Here is a 14,632-nt window from a genome sequence, read left to right as displayed (position 1 = left end):
GGAGTCCTGCAGAAGGAAAAAAAAAAAAGAAAAAAAAAGGGGGGGGGGGCTGGTTATTAATTTTCACCAGGCTGTATCTTACAGCTGGTAGCTCAGCATCAGTTTTTGGTGTAATGAAAATGGTCTGAGCAGAAGATAAATGGTTCATAAAGTGGACCATTTAGATGCAATCGAGGCTCAATCTGGTCAGTGACTAATCACGTCCCCCCAGTAAAGCTGAATTCCACTAGCAGACTTTTTTTTTTTCCTGCTGTACCAGTGAATTGTAGTCGGGTCTAAGTTCAAGGCAGGCAGAGAATTATCTTGATTTATTAGAGCGCTGCCTGGCCGTGCCACTCGCGCTGCTGTGGCTTTGTGGGCTTCTGCCCTGTTGCTGTCGGAGTGTAATTTTTACTGTTCCCCTGTGACTAGTACACGGCATCATTTTCAGCTGCTAGAAAAATGGGCTGCTTTTGCACCTGTAATTTTTCTTCTTTTGCTGCTGAAGGTATATAATATATCTCTAAAGTGCGTAATAAGTTTCTGAAAAACGTGTTTTTAAAAGAAATTGATTCCAATGGTTTATAAGCCTGAGCAAGGCCACATAAGGAAATGCACCAGATTGCAAAGGTATGCTTGGTTGAAAAGGCAGCCATTTTTTTTTCCCTTCCATTTAGTAAATTCAGACTTCCAGTCCAGGGTGTAATTTCAGACATTTTCTATACAGTAGCTGCTTCTCATAATGAACTCTGATCAAATAAAAATGTTGTTTATATTGAGACTTTACAAGTCCTGATTAAATATAAAATAGAGTAAAATCTCTCATAATGACATTTAATTGTGAGAAAGAAAAGATTCCAATATAAGAGCGTTCAGCTGCATTTGTTCAATGTTCCTTTGCATAATGCCATTTATAGATAGTTCAATTATGACATTATTATGAGCAGCATATGAGTAACTAACTGGTTTGTCGTATTTTTAGACCTATGGAGAAAGAACTTGGGTAGGAACTACATCATTTCTGGTGGGAGTTTTCTCACAAAAGGCACATTATTTCTGCTGAGATTTGCAATGCCAATTTGTTTAATTATGCCTGAGGTTTCACCCATGATTCTGTGAGAATCTTCACAAAAAATGGGAGGAGGGAGGAGGAGGAGGAGGAGGAAGGGGGAAAGCCCTAGCTTACCTTCTTGAGAGAAAAGAACAAATCAACTGAATAATTTAAATACAGGTGCTAATATATTTTCCCCAAGCCAGTTTGTTCCAGGCACTGGAAGAAAACAAGCTGGTGAGGGCTTTTGTGTTTTTTCCTCTGAAGAATCTGACAGATGTGATAGGTAAACTATCAGGGCTAAGCAGGCAAAAATGTTACTGTAAACCCTGGTGGCAATATATCTTCTGCAAGTAGAGCTCAGTTCCTCAGCTATAGCTGAATATTTTTTGAAGAGTAGAGTTGGTTTTATGAAGTGGAAGTATGAGCTGAACATATCTGATCTGAGGTTTGGAACTAATTAATTCAAGATCAACTTCCCTATGCTGTCTTTCATTTTTTGTCTATAAATGAATGCTTGGGTGACTCAGTTTGGGACAGGCTAGGTTATTTCTTTTCCTTTTTTTTTTTTTCTTTTTATCTTTTTCCTTTTTTTTTTTTAATAAATTAAATACTTTTAACAGTGCTGGAACTATAAGGAACAGCAAAAACAAAAGGTAAAGTGGTAGATCATGGCTACATAAATATATACAAGCTGAGATGATGTCCCTTGCACACATGTAAAGCAGCTCAATGTGCTGAGCAGAACTCCCAGTCTGTTGGCTCCATAGGCTAGGAGCAAAGCTGGAAAGAACAGAACAAGTTCATTTCTCTATTATTCTGTTGCAAATAATTTCTCAACCAATGATACCACTCTGATTTTCACATCTTGTCTGGCCTTACCAGAGGTTGCAAGATTATGGTAGTAGCTAGGACATTAGAAACAGAGTAAGGAAATTGCTACAGATCTTTCCCCTTTCAAAAAAGCTTCCAAATACTTCATAGAGCACCTTCCAGTGCAAAATTTAATGTTCTTTTTATCCTGACATTGAGGTTGTTTAAGGACCTCAATACCCCGAAGGAGCAAATTCAAATTACTCTTCTTGTCCTATGGTCCAGAAGGAAGTCTTAAATTTCCAGAGAGTGATCTGAAGTTGAACCACCATTCAACGCCTTGAAAGACTCTTTCAGCAACATTAGGTTTTTATGCTAATCTGCCAAGCTCTCCTCATTATCACATTTACATTTTCATAGCTATACCTGCTGTTTCCTTCTTTTCTTTCTCTGGTGACAAAGACCTCAGCAAAGCAAAGCCAGTATACATAAAGAATTGAAAACAAATCTAACAGTCAGTAAGGACAGCAGTGTGGTGATTTTGGTGCTCATCCACTCATTTCATGCAAGCTTCTAAATAACCACCATTATGTAGTTTTCAATCACTGTCAGCAATGGGCCAAAATTGAACTGTGAATTCAAAACCCTTCTGAACTTGGGCAGGGGAAGGCCACACAGACACGCAAATACTTTGGGTGCAGAACCAGTTTCCTGGCTGACCAGCTCCTGGCTGACCATGACCCAAATGTCATGTTATCCATTTCACATACTCAGAAGCATGTTCAATCTCAGTAAGGCATTCCATTCAAAAATTTGGCCTTTTCAGGGCACAGAGTCCCCAGACCAAACCTCGAGCCCTTATCAGAACAACATCCTCAAGCCATGTCCAGACCTGAGTAATACTCTGAGCTAGAAATGAAACAGAAGCTGAGTTTACCCTGTTTTTACCCTGGAGGTAAAAAGCTCCTTGACACCCTATTAGACAGGCCTCGATCAAATTTGGTTTACTTTGATCATTTTTTGTCAATCTCTTATGCTTGAGAAGAATTCTTTTGCCCCAAAGGCAAAAGAAAGGAGGCAGAAGAGAGAGGAAGAGCTTTCACCTGTTTGTTCTTTATTTGTAGCAATAATTCATATTTCTGAAATCGTGCGTTGCTAAGAAAAAGGGACTATTTTCAGTGGTCACAAAGTGATGTTTTTACTCCTCCTTAATGTGACTTTCCAGGAAGAAAATTTTTTTGAGTATAAATAAGGAGCAGCTATTCAAGACTTTTTATTTATTAATAGTTAGATTCTTTCTCTAAAAAAAACAACACAAAACCCTCCATAGCACCTTGATTGCATTACTACTTCATATTTGCCTGCATAAATAAACCTGACGTTTTACTGCAAGAGAGGCAGCTATTTTAAAGATGGCAAAATGTCAGCTCTTGGATGGTTGGTTTCATTTAACAGGGCTCCACATGAATTTATGAACTGTTCCATAACATCTTCTCCCTGCACCAAATGGCAGACTTTGGGCAGAAACCCAATGTATGTTTAGCTAATGTATAACAAACAGAGTATTTACATAGTCAGTGGACCCTATTAGGTATTAAGAATGGTCTCTTCCTAAATTTACTGTTAATTCCCTTCCGCAACAACCTGACTGAAGTGCTCGCTTCTCAGAGAAGGCTAAGAAAATGTACATTTACTCACATCTCTGTATAGGACTTTTCTTTCATTTTAAAATGTCTTTAACAAAACTTCTGACAGTTATTTTCTTTTGCTGCAAGGGTGAGAATGTAGTTTAAGATATTGTTTCCTGACTTTAAAGGTGCCTTGTGGTTTTTAAGGATATTTCAGCAGCTAAAGAAATTCTACTGCAGACACAATGTACCAGTTCATTTCTTAAGCAATAAATGGCAAGCAGGGTGGTGCTGAATAAGCATGCTTATATGGAATTTCTCTTTGAAAAGACCACTAGTTAGGCCCTCTAACACTTCAGTTGATATTTCCACAGTGCAAACACGATAGTGGAAATTAAGTTGCCCCAGCAAATTCAGTTTAGGAGAAATTTGTTATGAATAAAATGCTGCTGCTGGCCTTAGAACATTGAATTTATCCACCAAATAATATCTTAGAAATACCACTTCAGAAGAAATCAGCTCTAAATAATTGATAAATTTGGTTTGTTTAGAAACCTTTTGACCCCTGTAATAGAAAGTAAAAACACATTTCAGTTATTAAAGTCACATATATTCCCTCTGGTAGGGGAAGCTTTTAATTTTAAGCTGGTCTCTGTTGGGGCCATTTGATAAAGCTTGGAAAAACCTTTTCAACTGCTGCTGGTGGATTTGGGTCAGCTTCCCTTGGGAAAATGGCAAAAGATAAATTTGTAGCTTTTCATAACACATAAGAAAACTTCAGAGATTTTAAACATCAAGAACTATTGGAACTGAAAGACAGAGTTTCTCTTTTGTTTCTCCCCCTCCTCCTCCTGCTCCTTCTTCTCTTTTATTTCCAAAAGGAACTTTAAATTCTCTTGTTGTTTTAATGTAGTTTTTTGCACTATCGAGGTTAGAAAGTTTTGACCTCTCTAACTACACTACCAGTGGTCCTTATTAGCGTAAGATTTATTTTGAGATAGAAAAACCATTATGCAGTTTTTGTTTTTTAATGGAGCCATTTCATTCTACTAGTTTCAAAGCCAAGAGCGAAGTAAAAACCCTCTATCACCCTATTTTTTAATGCATTTCTTAAACTTTGCTTTAGTCACTGTTACCAGATCTTTATGTCCACAAATATAAGTCAGTCTTATTTCCCCAGGACAGTAATCACAGTTTATGAATGAGGGCACTGATTCTACTGGGATTGCCAAAATGTACCTGACATAACTGCACTGCTGTTCCACAGCAGGGAAATAAACGGGGGTGAAGGAGAAGAAACGTACTTAATGCTTATGAAAACAAAAAGACATAATAACACCCAATGGTCGAATATTTAAGTAGCCACTTCTGCGTAAAGCAAATACAGGCAACAAGACAGATTGTGCTGCTCTCTGAAGCTCTGATTTGCAGACATCCCTGCCTATATTTGCAGAAGTTGCTGCCATTCTTTTTCCCTTCAGGAGCTGCCTCCAAGAAGCAACATTTGCCGACTTTGTGGGGAACATCCATTTCTATACATTTATCTGAGACTATAAAATTCACTTCATATAAACTACTGAATGGCCATAACTCAACAGAAACAACCATCTTTCTCGGATAGCTGAACAAGAACAAGCCCCCTAGAGCATAAAATCTGTGTGTTTTCTTACAGGCTCTAAAATGATTCAGCCTCTCTTCCCTGTTGTCATTAAGACTAAAGTATGATTCCCTGGAATATATTTGTGAGCACAGTGAGAATCTGGAGTGGTAGACGGCTCTGGCAAACTGAGTTCCTCTTTCTGAATTTCATGGTGAATGAAGCATTGGCACTTTTGAAACTACAGATCAGCCAAATTTTTTGATAACTGGACGTCCCTAAAATTTTGCTTACCTACAGCCTGTGAAGAGTGCTCAGCAACAAATGGGTAGAAGCAAAGCTTTTCTTCTAGACAACTAGCCTTTCTTGAGAAGCCAGTTCTTTCTTTTCGACTTTTTATGCTTGGTTGCTATTCCCAGTGTAAGACACTTTGTTGCATGGATGCAGTGGTAAATTATTAAAAGGGTCTCTACCAGGTATTCACTCATGCAATCACAAATTATGTGTTCATGTACCTCTGCCTATTCTTGGCAAGTGCAGCTCCTCTGTGAGTATTTTAGAAATTCAAACACCTGCATTATTTTGTTACATTAGAGCTATTATTCAAAGAGTTGCACCTACACCCCATTAGCACCCTCAGAGGGAGGCCAGCTCTTGGTAATTTATGTTGTGTGGAGGGATTGCCACCTTGGACAAGAAAGATGACATGCAGAAAGCTAGGCTGTGATTTTACAGCCACACTATTCCAGCTTCTCAAATAAACACACATAGCACACATCTTCATGGTCACTTGGTCCACTTGGATGAGTGAAAGGGGCTTCTTTGTGTTTACTGTGCACTCAGTGTTCACACAGGAAATAGTTGAGGAGCTGCCAGTATTTAAAAAGGTGACAGCCTGGAGTATTTCATGGTGTTTTTCTTGTGCAGGAATGTCTTGGAAGGATATTTTGAATTGAAAAATTTCTTTTTATTTTTTAAGGATTTTTTTTCCTGTTGATACACTTTACCTGAGGTCTAATTTTCTGTTTGGACCAAATCAGTGTAGGCTGTTTAACATCATTTACGTCAGACAGTTTCACAACTCAACACATAGTCTAACACAAAGGCAATGCTAGCTAATAGTACATGTTGTCCTGCAGTTTTTACCTGGTTGCACTTGTTCTCCTAGAAACATAGATGACTTTTTTAATCTGTCTTTTCTTTGGCTATCACTCATGCTACAAGCAGTTTGTGTAGTATCTCTGCTTCTGCTCTTTCTCTGTTCCTTGGACTTCTTTTTCTTCATCTGCATTCTTTCTTTTTTTTTTCCCCCTAATTCTCTTGCCCATTCTTCTCTCTCTTCCACCCACCTTATCATAACCTCCAGCTCACAGGCAACTGCTGGATGATTCCCTTCCACTGCCTGTCTCATATTTCAGTAGGCTGACTCTTCCCACCTACTTCAGCACACAAACGACTGCTGGCTAATTCCTCGCCCCTAACGATTGTGAGCAGTACCTTCCCACGCATATGCACCGGCACATATTCACCTGCTAGAAGCCTCTTTATGCCTTTCATCCTCTGACACACTGAAATAAAGCCTGTTTCTGGCCAAAACAATTGGCTGTTTACACCAGTTACAGAGGAAGGAGCCAGCATATACAAAGCGTGATTGCTTCAGATACATTACAGTTGCTGCAAGTGATTAGCTAGAAGAAAAATCACCAGGTAAGCAAGAATACTGAAATATTTTTAAGTTTATATAGAACTTAAAACATGAGCACAAACTTCTTCAAACTAATTGCCCAATAGCAAAATGTCCCAAGTCACAAGCAAGTGGAAATATGCTCTGTTGGGAGAGGAAAAGAAAAAGAATCCTGCAATTATTTCTGTCAACAAGCAGTTCTTCCAGAATACATAATGAAAAAAAGCCAATCAAGTTCAAGTACGTAGTGTCTGACCATAGTGAAATTTGGAAACTGTTTTACAGAATCCTTTTCTAAAGGCAAAAAAGCAGTGTAAATAAAGTGATATTGTTAAGAATAGAAAACCTGGAGTATATTTACATATTTAACATACTTGATAGTGTCTTCTTCAAGACAAATTTTCCAAAGTACCTGTCTATCTAGCAGAAAAAAGCCACAGTAAAATAATAAGTCCAGCACACAGCTGACCATTTTCCACACAAATTAATTGCAAATGAAAACACAAAACAGATCTGACTTTTCAGTGCTAGAAGAGGGTAACTGCAGCTGAATATTCACCAGAGGAGGCAGAATTATCCGTAGGATAAAAATATTGTAACACCATAATAACAAAACAAGCACTTTGACATTGTGTAAAGAACACCACTGTGTCATTGTAGCTAAAGGCAAGAAATCAGGCATGGTAGCATTATCTTTCATTCTTCTCTACGTAATTAGAAAACAGAATCCAAGATGCCTTATCAAAAGTAAAACATGCAACAGCAAAATCAGCAGTAAATACTGTAAAGTAAGTGCAAACAAAGCACTGAAACCTCATGAGATCCATGATCATGTCAGCCTAGTGTAGGAACAGATTTATTTGAATCAAAGTGGAAGGATTACCTCTTGTAATGATTATTTCTTGAGTATTTTTTAAATTGAGCTGTTGAACAGCCCATTGATGCAACAATGTAATGACACATTGAAAATCACAGTTTGCTCATCACAGGATTCCAGATGAGTTAATAGCAGATAATTGCACACATTTTGCAAGCACGTCATTTCAACAGTTCTCTTTGATATTTCAATTTAAGTGCACCTTGTAAACTCTGGCTATGTACAGCCAAGTGCACCAGAAAAAGGCTTTTCTCAAAGAGAAATGAACTTAAAACAACAAGATAAAAACAAGCCAAAACTCAACAATCCAACCCAAAGCCTACATTTTCTAGGTTAGAACATTTTGATCACAGAGGCATAAATGTTGGTGTCAAAACAAGTTCTCTGAATAAAAGGTTTTTGAACCTAAGTTAGCTTCAAAAGAAAATATACATAAACTGAGAGCGAGCAAACACGGGGACAAAAATGCCATAAGTTCTCAGCATTAGCAGCAGAACTACTGCCAGGAGTTACATCACCAGCACCAAGACCATATGCCATCACTGTTTGTGATACTGGTGAAATGAAAGCCTTTAGAGAACACCCAGCTGGATAATACCACTCTGCTTTTTGAGGTAACACAGATGCAGCCTTCTATGTCTCACTAACTTTGGGTCCTGAATGGAATAGAGAAAACAATTTTGAGGCATAATGCATTGTGTCCTAAATTAAACACATAAAACAACTTTACCTTCAGTTGGGTAAAGCTCACTCAAACTCACCAGCTATACCATAAAACAAAGGAGCACACAAACACAGCAGTGCTCGCTACATCAGAATGCAAATTTGCTTTGACGACTGCATTTGCCATAGGAAAATGAACTGTTTGGGGAAAGAAAGAGACCAGATGATTTGAACAGCAGTTACTGACAGTTGTCCTAATTTCCACCTGAGACATTTCTATTCACGTGTGTGTTATGAATAAGTGTCACAAGTTGGTAATGTCTTCATCTCAGCTGGTTTCATTACCTGCATTTGATTTCCAGAAGAGTGGTGATACAGATCTCATGGTATCCACTGCAATTATGAAATTGATTTCTGCCCTCTGTAGATCCACAGAGAGGCTGAAGAATCCTCCAAGAAACACTGCTTCCGAGCCCCTGCCCTGATGCCAGGGTGTCCAGCTTTATGTCTTTTTGGCTGGTGGTATGAAGTGGGGTAACCATCAGAGCCCCAGTTTGGCTTCTTGATGTGGTGCTGCCGGGTGCGTGACAGGTGCTGCCGAGCGTCGGCGTGGCTGCGGATGCGCAGCACATTCTTAGCCCTTTCCCTGCTGAAAGCAAATAGCAGTTTGGAGGAGGCATGTTCCCACAAGGCTTAGCACAATGCTCAGCACCTCCCTATGCTGCAGAAGACCATCTGAGCTGGAACTCTTACACGCATTTAGCCATTAGAAATTTGGCTCACGTTTTTGTACTACCAATAACGTCATTAGAAATCTACCATAATAAAGGACTGAAAAAGCTACTCTGTTTTTTCAAATGTAGATGTTAGGACCTTTATATCACACTATTAAAGATTTCTCCATTAGGTTAACAGCATTTTAAGCTTTGTGCATGAGTCTTTGGACTGCTGCTATTCTGGAGGTAGCTGAAGGGAAGCTAGCAAGAGCAATGTTGACTTTACCCATCAGTTTCCAAGGTCCTGAGAGCATATTTCATTTCAGAAATCCATGAGAGAGTTCAAAAAAATCTCAGAATTTTAATATCAGGAGAAATTCTGAAAGCAAAATATTACTGATCTCTGAATTGTTTTAAAACTAAAGTCTCAAATGCCTCTAAATTAGGAATCTATTTTTCACACAACTCTCACTATGAAAAGTTTTGGTTGAAGCTGAATATGGTTCTCTTGATAAGTCTATGTGTGTGAAGCTGGGGGTTCATCTCAGAATCTGATAACTGTGAGTCCAGGATGTAATCCACACCTGAGCAGTGTTCAGTATATATCTATGTTAAATGCTGAAGAAGCAAATTCTGGGTTTCATTCCAGGACACAGAACATTATTCTGCAAAGTCTTGTGCAAGATCTCTCTGCATAAGTAAAATATTAGGAGTGTGCAACACCTTCAGTGACTTAATTCACAATCTACACTAATGACATGGATTATGTGGCTTTCATGGGTTCTAGGTAGTTATCGAAAATGCTTTAATTCTGTAATTTTTTAACAAAGGAATGACATATGCTACCTAAGATATTGACTTTAATGAATAGCTCACACTATTTCTGAGCATAAGAACATATGAGATTCCAGGTTCACAAAGTGCTAGTTGAAAATACTTACTTGGTGACTGCAATAATAATAGTGACTGCAAAATCAAACATGTAAGATTAAAATATCAGCCTTTTGGTTGTATGTGCCAACCTTCTCCTACCCTCTGAACAGTCCACCCTGAATACTGATTTAAACAGGATCAATCGGAAAAGGTAGTATGCTCATATATAACACATATTTGCACCAGAACACATTCATGTAAAAGAAGCTAAATTAGGGTTCAGAGGCATTTCTTAACTCTCAAGTAGAAGCTCTTGCAACTGCAGGAAAATTAATTTAAAGATAACTCTGCTGGGATTTATTTTACACTCCTTCTTATTTCTGGCATTGGAAGTTACTTATGAATCTTGAACCTGCTGCATTGCAGTGCAGGATGCTATTGCTAGGATTGTTGAGATCTTTAAGTGTACAGATGCACATTGGCTGAGGAAGGGGTGTGTGTGTTTGTGTGCATTGTGTGAATGAGGAAAACATCTTGAATCTACAGTGTCAAGAAGTCTGTACTGCTACTCCTTAAGCTAAGTATTTTAGGCATGGTTTGAGACAGAAACTGCTCCGTTTGGAATTTTTTGTAATGTAAGACCACAGACTCAAGCTCTTCTTCACCTACCTTTCCATTTTCTTGTCTTCAGCTGCTTCAATCTGTGTCTCTTGGTGTTGGCAGTGTCGGTGTGAGCTTGGCCTGCAGCCTGGAGTCTACTAAGGTTTTCCCAAGAGATAAAAATAAGAGAAGGATAATGACAATTTCTGTCACTTTGCATCCTAAATGGAATTTTATGGGACAAAGAGAAGAGACTTCTGTGGCCCAAAGGGATTTCCTCTGCTGAATACCAAACACCTTCTACAAACAACAGAAATGTGAGAGATTCTCAAAATAAAAGGTCACAGGGATTTTCTATAATAGAAAGGCTTTAACAACAGGGTGTTGTTACCAGCTGCCCTTCCAGTGAATCAGGGAAAATTTTGGTGAAGGACTTCCTCAATATGTTTTTCTGCAATTCAAGGAGCTACTAATTTGAGGGATAGTCACCGGAGTTGTCAGAGTTTGAGTCAGGGACCATGATGCTCATTTAGCAGGATCCCTGAACACAGGGAAGGGAAATAAAAAAGGATTCACAACAGAAAGGGAGATGATGTCCATTCTACTTGGACAGCTCGGTGACAGCATGTCCAGGCTTGCTCTGCTAAGGTAACATCCATGTGAGGGACAGAGGAACAGCATTTGTTTGATTTCTGGGAAGAGCCCAACTTCCTCATGAGAAAGGCAGGGGAGGAATATGGCTGGCTAATGATTTCAGACTGCCTGAGGCAGTGAGTGGATTGGCAGCTGTAGAGAAAAGCAACTCTTTCTCTGCCCACTCCCCACTAGAAGTCATGGTATAAATGGTTATTTATGACCAAATTTGGCTTAGAACACAATCAAGGATGAGCAAGACAGGTCAACAGGCACTGTGGCCATCCTTGCACCTCACTAGGTATCCACAGATATGGGAGCTGTTTCTTTCTGTGGTTAAGAAGAAACAGGACCCAAGTTCAATCAGGGCTACCACCCACTCTAGAAGTTTGTGTGCCTTGAGGGGTTACTAGCACATGTGGATTTAGAATAATATCAAGTCATTTCAGCATGTGGACAGCATACTGAACATTCCCTTCTGTCCTTTTTCCATTACCCCTGGCTTCTAGTGATCACCCACATCTGGCCATCACCACTGTCTTCCCCCACCCACTCCTCTCCTGTGAACTCACAAGCTCCATTTCTTCACTCTGGTCATAATTGCTTTATTTCTTTTCTGATCTGAGTACAGAAAAGCATAGGAAGAGGGACAGCACTTGAACCCCATCCATTTTGAGAACAAAGAATCTGACTTTGAGATATGAAGAAACTGGAGTGAAGGGCCCCTCTCCCCCACAGAGGGTCAGGGCAGGGGGATGTGACACATGTGTCTGTGCTTAGGACATAATATGAACACAGTGAGGCCTTTTGGTGAGTCCAATAATATTAAAACACAATGATAACTAATAGAGACTTTGAATATTCAGTGGTATGAGAGTAACCTTGCCTTTTTATGTGTCCTTCCATAGATAAAAAGAAGCAAAATTGTTGGGGTGCATAGGATTTCAAAATATTACTTCATAATGAGCATAAAACACAGCTTAAAGCACATATTATGGGTCCAGAAGAACACATCTTTCAGTCTTCAAGAAGTGTTTAAACTACTCTGGCAGATGAAGGTAAGAAAACATTAATTTCAGCTAGTCTTTCTTTGATACGTGCCAATGAGTACAGAAATGCGAAAATGAAACAACTTAAAAATGTGTAGTTCAAATTACATATGAAAATCATCCATTCAAAGTGTGGATTTAATCATTTTTGTCTTAGTCAGCTCATTCTTTCAATCACCCATTTCCCATTCCAGGTTACAATACTTGCACTGTAGTGTAGATTACTATAATTAACAGGTTAAATGCATGAAAACAGTTTTTTCCCCTTGATGTGCCTTTGGATCCTTTATTTTTGCCAGCAGTTATACTGTAGAGTCACTTCCTGTGAAGGAGAAACAACTGCCGTGGGGTTTCTTAATGCTGCTTATGTTCTTTTCTTTCCCTCCACTAATAACAGTAAGAAATTATTGTCTGTAAATAAAAGAATATAATGGAGAGCATATATCAGGAGAAGCATGTTAAAAGCTGCATGTATAACATCTGTAGGTACAGACCACTTATACTGATGGAGTAGCCAATGCTGGCTTTTATTAAGATGCAGTGAGAACCTTTCTAACCTCATTGTATAGAGCAGTCCTTTTCTGATCCAAACGAACCCCTTCAGCTAGCATGCAATTTAATTCTACAGAATAAGAAAGAAAATAGTCTTTTGTGCTGTGATATTTACAGCAAATATCAACATTGCTCTTACTTTGTTTTCTCCACCAATGCTGTGTGACATACCCGTAGATTTATTTATTTTTTAATCATATGTCCTGCTGGTTATAACATAACTTAATGTACCAGCTGCAATTAACAGACTGTCAAAGGATCAACTAACAAGTGCTGATAAGCTTCATTTAACTAATTTGAGGAGTGGAAGTTTGATTTTCTTTTTTTTTTCCAGGAAGGTAGCTTGTTTCCTTATTTCCTGTCAAGTGAGCCAACTCCTGTGACCTGTAGTTAAAAGGGCCCTTTGTAATTAAGGCAGTGAGCCTCCAAGTGAACAGTTCTCACAGTAGGAGGGGGAGCAGGGGGAAGAAGAAGAAGAAAAAAGCAACAAGGAAAAAAAAGAGGATGCATGACACTGCTTAACTAACTAATCGGAGCTGAGCCAATCCATTTTCCTGCGGGCCACTCAGTGCTCCATGCGCACGCGGAATCTCGCCCTTCATTGGCTTCATGTCCATTTTATGGACCAGCGAGTCTATTAAGATCTTGGTGAGTGGCCCTATCCGAGGGCAGGGCTCTCTCCCCGCCTACCCATAGACTACCAGAAACTGATCAGCCGTGTTATATCAATAACGTTCTCACACCAGGTTGTGTAAATTGATCTTTTACAATTTCTCTCGGTGACAGTCTCTGTAACCAACAAGATAAATCATTCCTCCTGTGGCTTTTTTATTGATTGCTGAGACCTGTATAAAAATTACACTGCTCAAGCTGTGAAGTGAACATCCTCATAAAAGAAGACCTTCTATTTACAACCAAAATACGTTTGGTCCAGAGCAAGCACAGATAGTAAATACCATCCCAATACCATAAGAGACCAGAATTAACTGAGATTCAAAGCACCAACAAAGTAACCTGCATAAACTTTTAAATGCGAATGGTACACAGCAACACCAAGAAAAAAAAGAAAAGCAAACAAAAAAACCCCCAAATTTGCAGGGTTATAAAGTCTTGCTGAAGTAAAGGCAGTTGTAATAGCAAACCATCAGTTAAAAACAATGATGCAGAAGAAGCACAACACAATCAGCCTGCTTTTTTTCTTTTCGGTTTGTTTTTTTTGGTTTTTTTTGCAATTGCTTGTACAAACACTAACACAAATTGCTTTTAGCATCCATGCAAATATATTTTTTTTAATGGAACGGTAAGGTTTGAAGACTTCTTACCTTTCCAGAAAAGAAATGATCTTCAACTTTGGAAGATCTGGCAGCTGTAATATCATTCTAGGGAAATTGATTTAAGCTGCTGTATAGTATTGGCTTTACTGTTTTATTAAAGTAAATAGTCTAATGATGTCTAACATAGGCAGTCAAATGCATTTACAGTTTTTAGGCAGCATCAACTCTACAATGATTATATTCCTTCTACTTTATTTGATCATTTAAATTCTGGTAAAATAGTCTCTAATTTCTTTGCTTTAATTATTTAAAACTTATGCTAATATTGTTTAGAGACAGTTTGCAAGAGTGTCTTTTGAAACAGGTGGACTTAAACGGAGCAAAACTGTTAAATGTTAAATCATCAAGCATGATGAAAGTATTAGCAAGTGATTCAGAGGCTGAAAACCAGACATGAAATACAAATTTCATTGTCTTACTGACTCAGTTTGTATTTTTTGGATAGGGCATTTGTGAGCCAATACTTCAGTTTACCCACCTGTAAAAAGTTATTACAATATCTAGAGAAAATGTGTCATTTCTGTATCATGCTAAGTGAAATCAGTAGAGATACACCCAAGCCAGCCTTGTTCTCTGGGAAATT

The 14,632-nt window shown here is 38.6% G+C and overlaps 1 protein-coding gene across 1 annotated transcript in view; it reads left to right on the top strand.

The window, feature by feature from the left end:
* LOC129117638 (uncharacterized) overlaps nucleotides 1-14,632 on the top strand; it is a 375,689-nt gene that overhangs the window by 339,448 nt on the left and 21,609 nt on the right. Inside the window, exons 15-17 of the mRNA XM_077173394.1 lie at nucleotides 11,746-11,924; nucleotides 12,023-12,172; nucleotides 13,050-13,363. The gene's annotated coding sequence lies outside the window, so the exon portion shown is untranslated. The remainder of the gene's footprint in view (nucleotides 1-11,745; nucleotides 11,925-12,022; nucleotides 12,173-13,049; nucleotides 13,364-14,632) is intronic.

This window comes from Agelaius phoeniceus, chromosome 2 (genome assembly GCF_051311805.1).
Source record: "Agelaius phoeniceus isolate bAgePho1 chromosome 2, bAgePho1.hap1, whole genome shotgun sequence".
Lineage (NCBI taxonomy): Eukaryota > Metazoa > Chordata > Aves > Passeriformes > Icteridae > Agelaius > Agelaius phoeniceus.
This window is presented reverse-complemented; position numbering and strand designations above follow the sequence as displayed.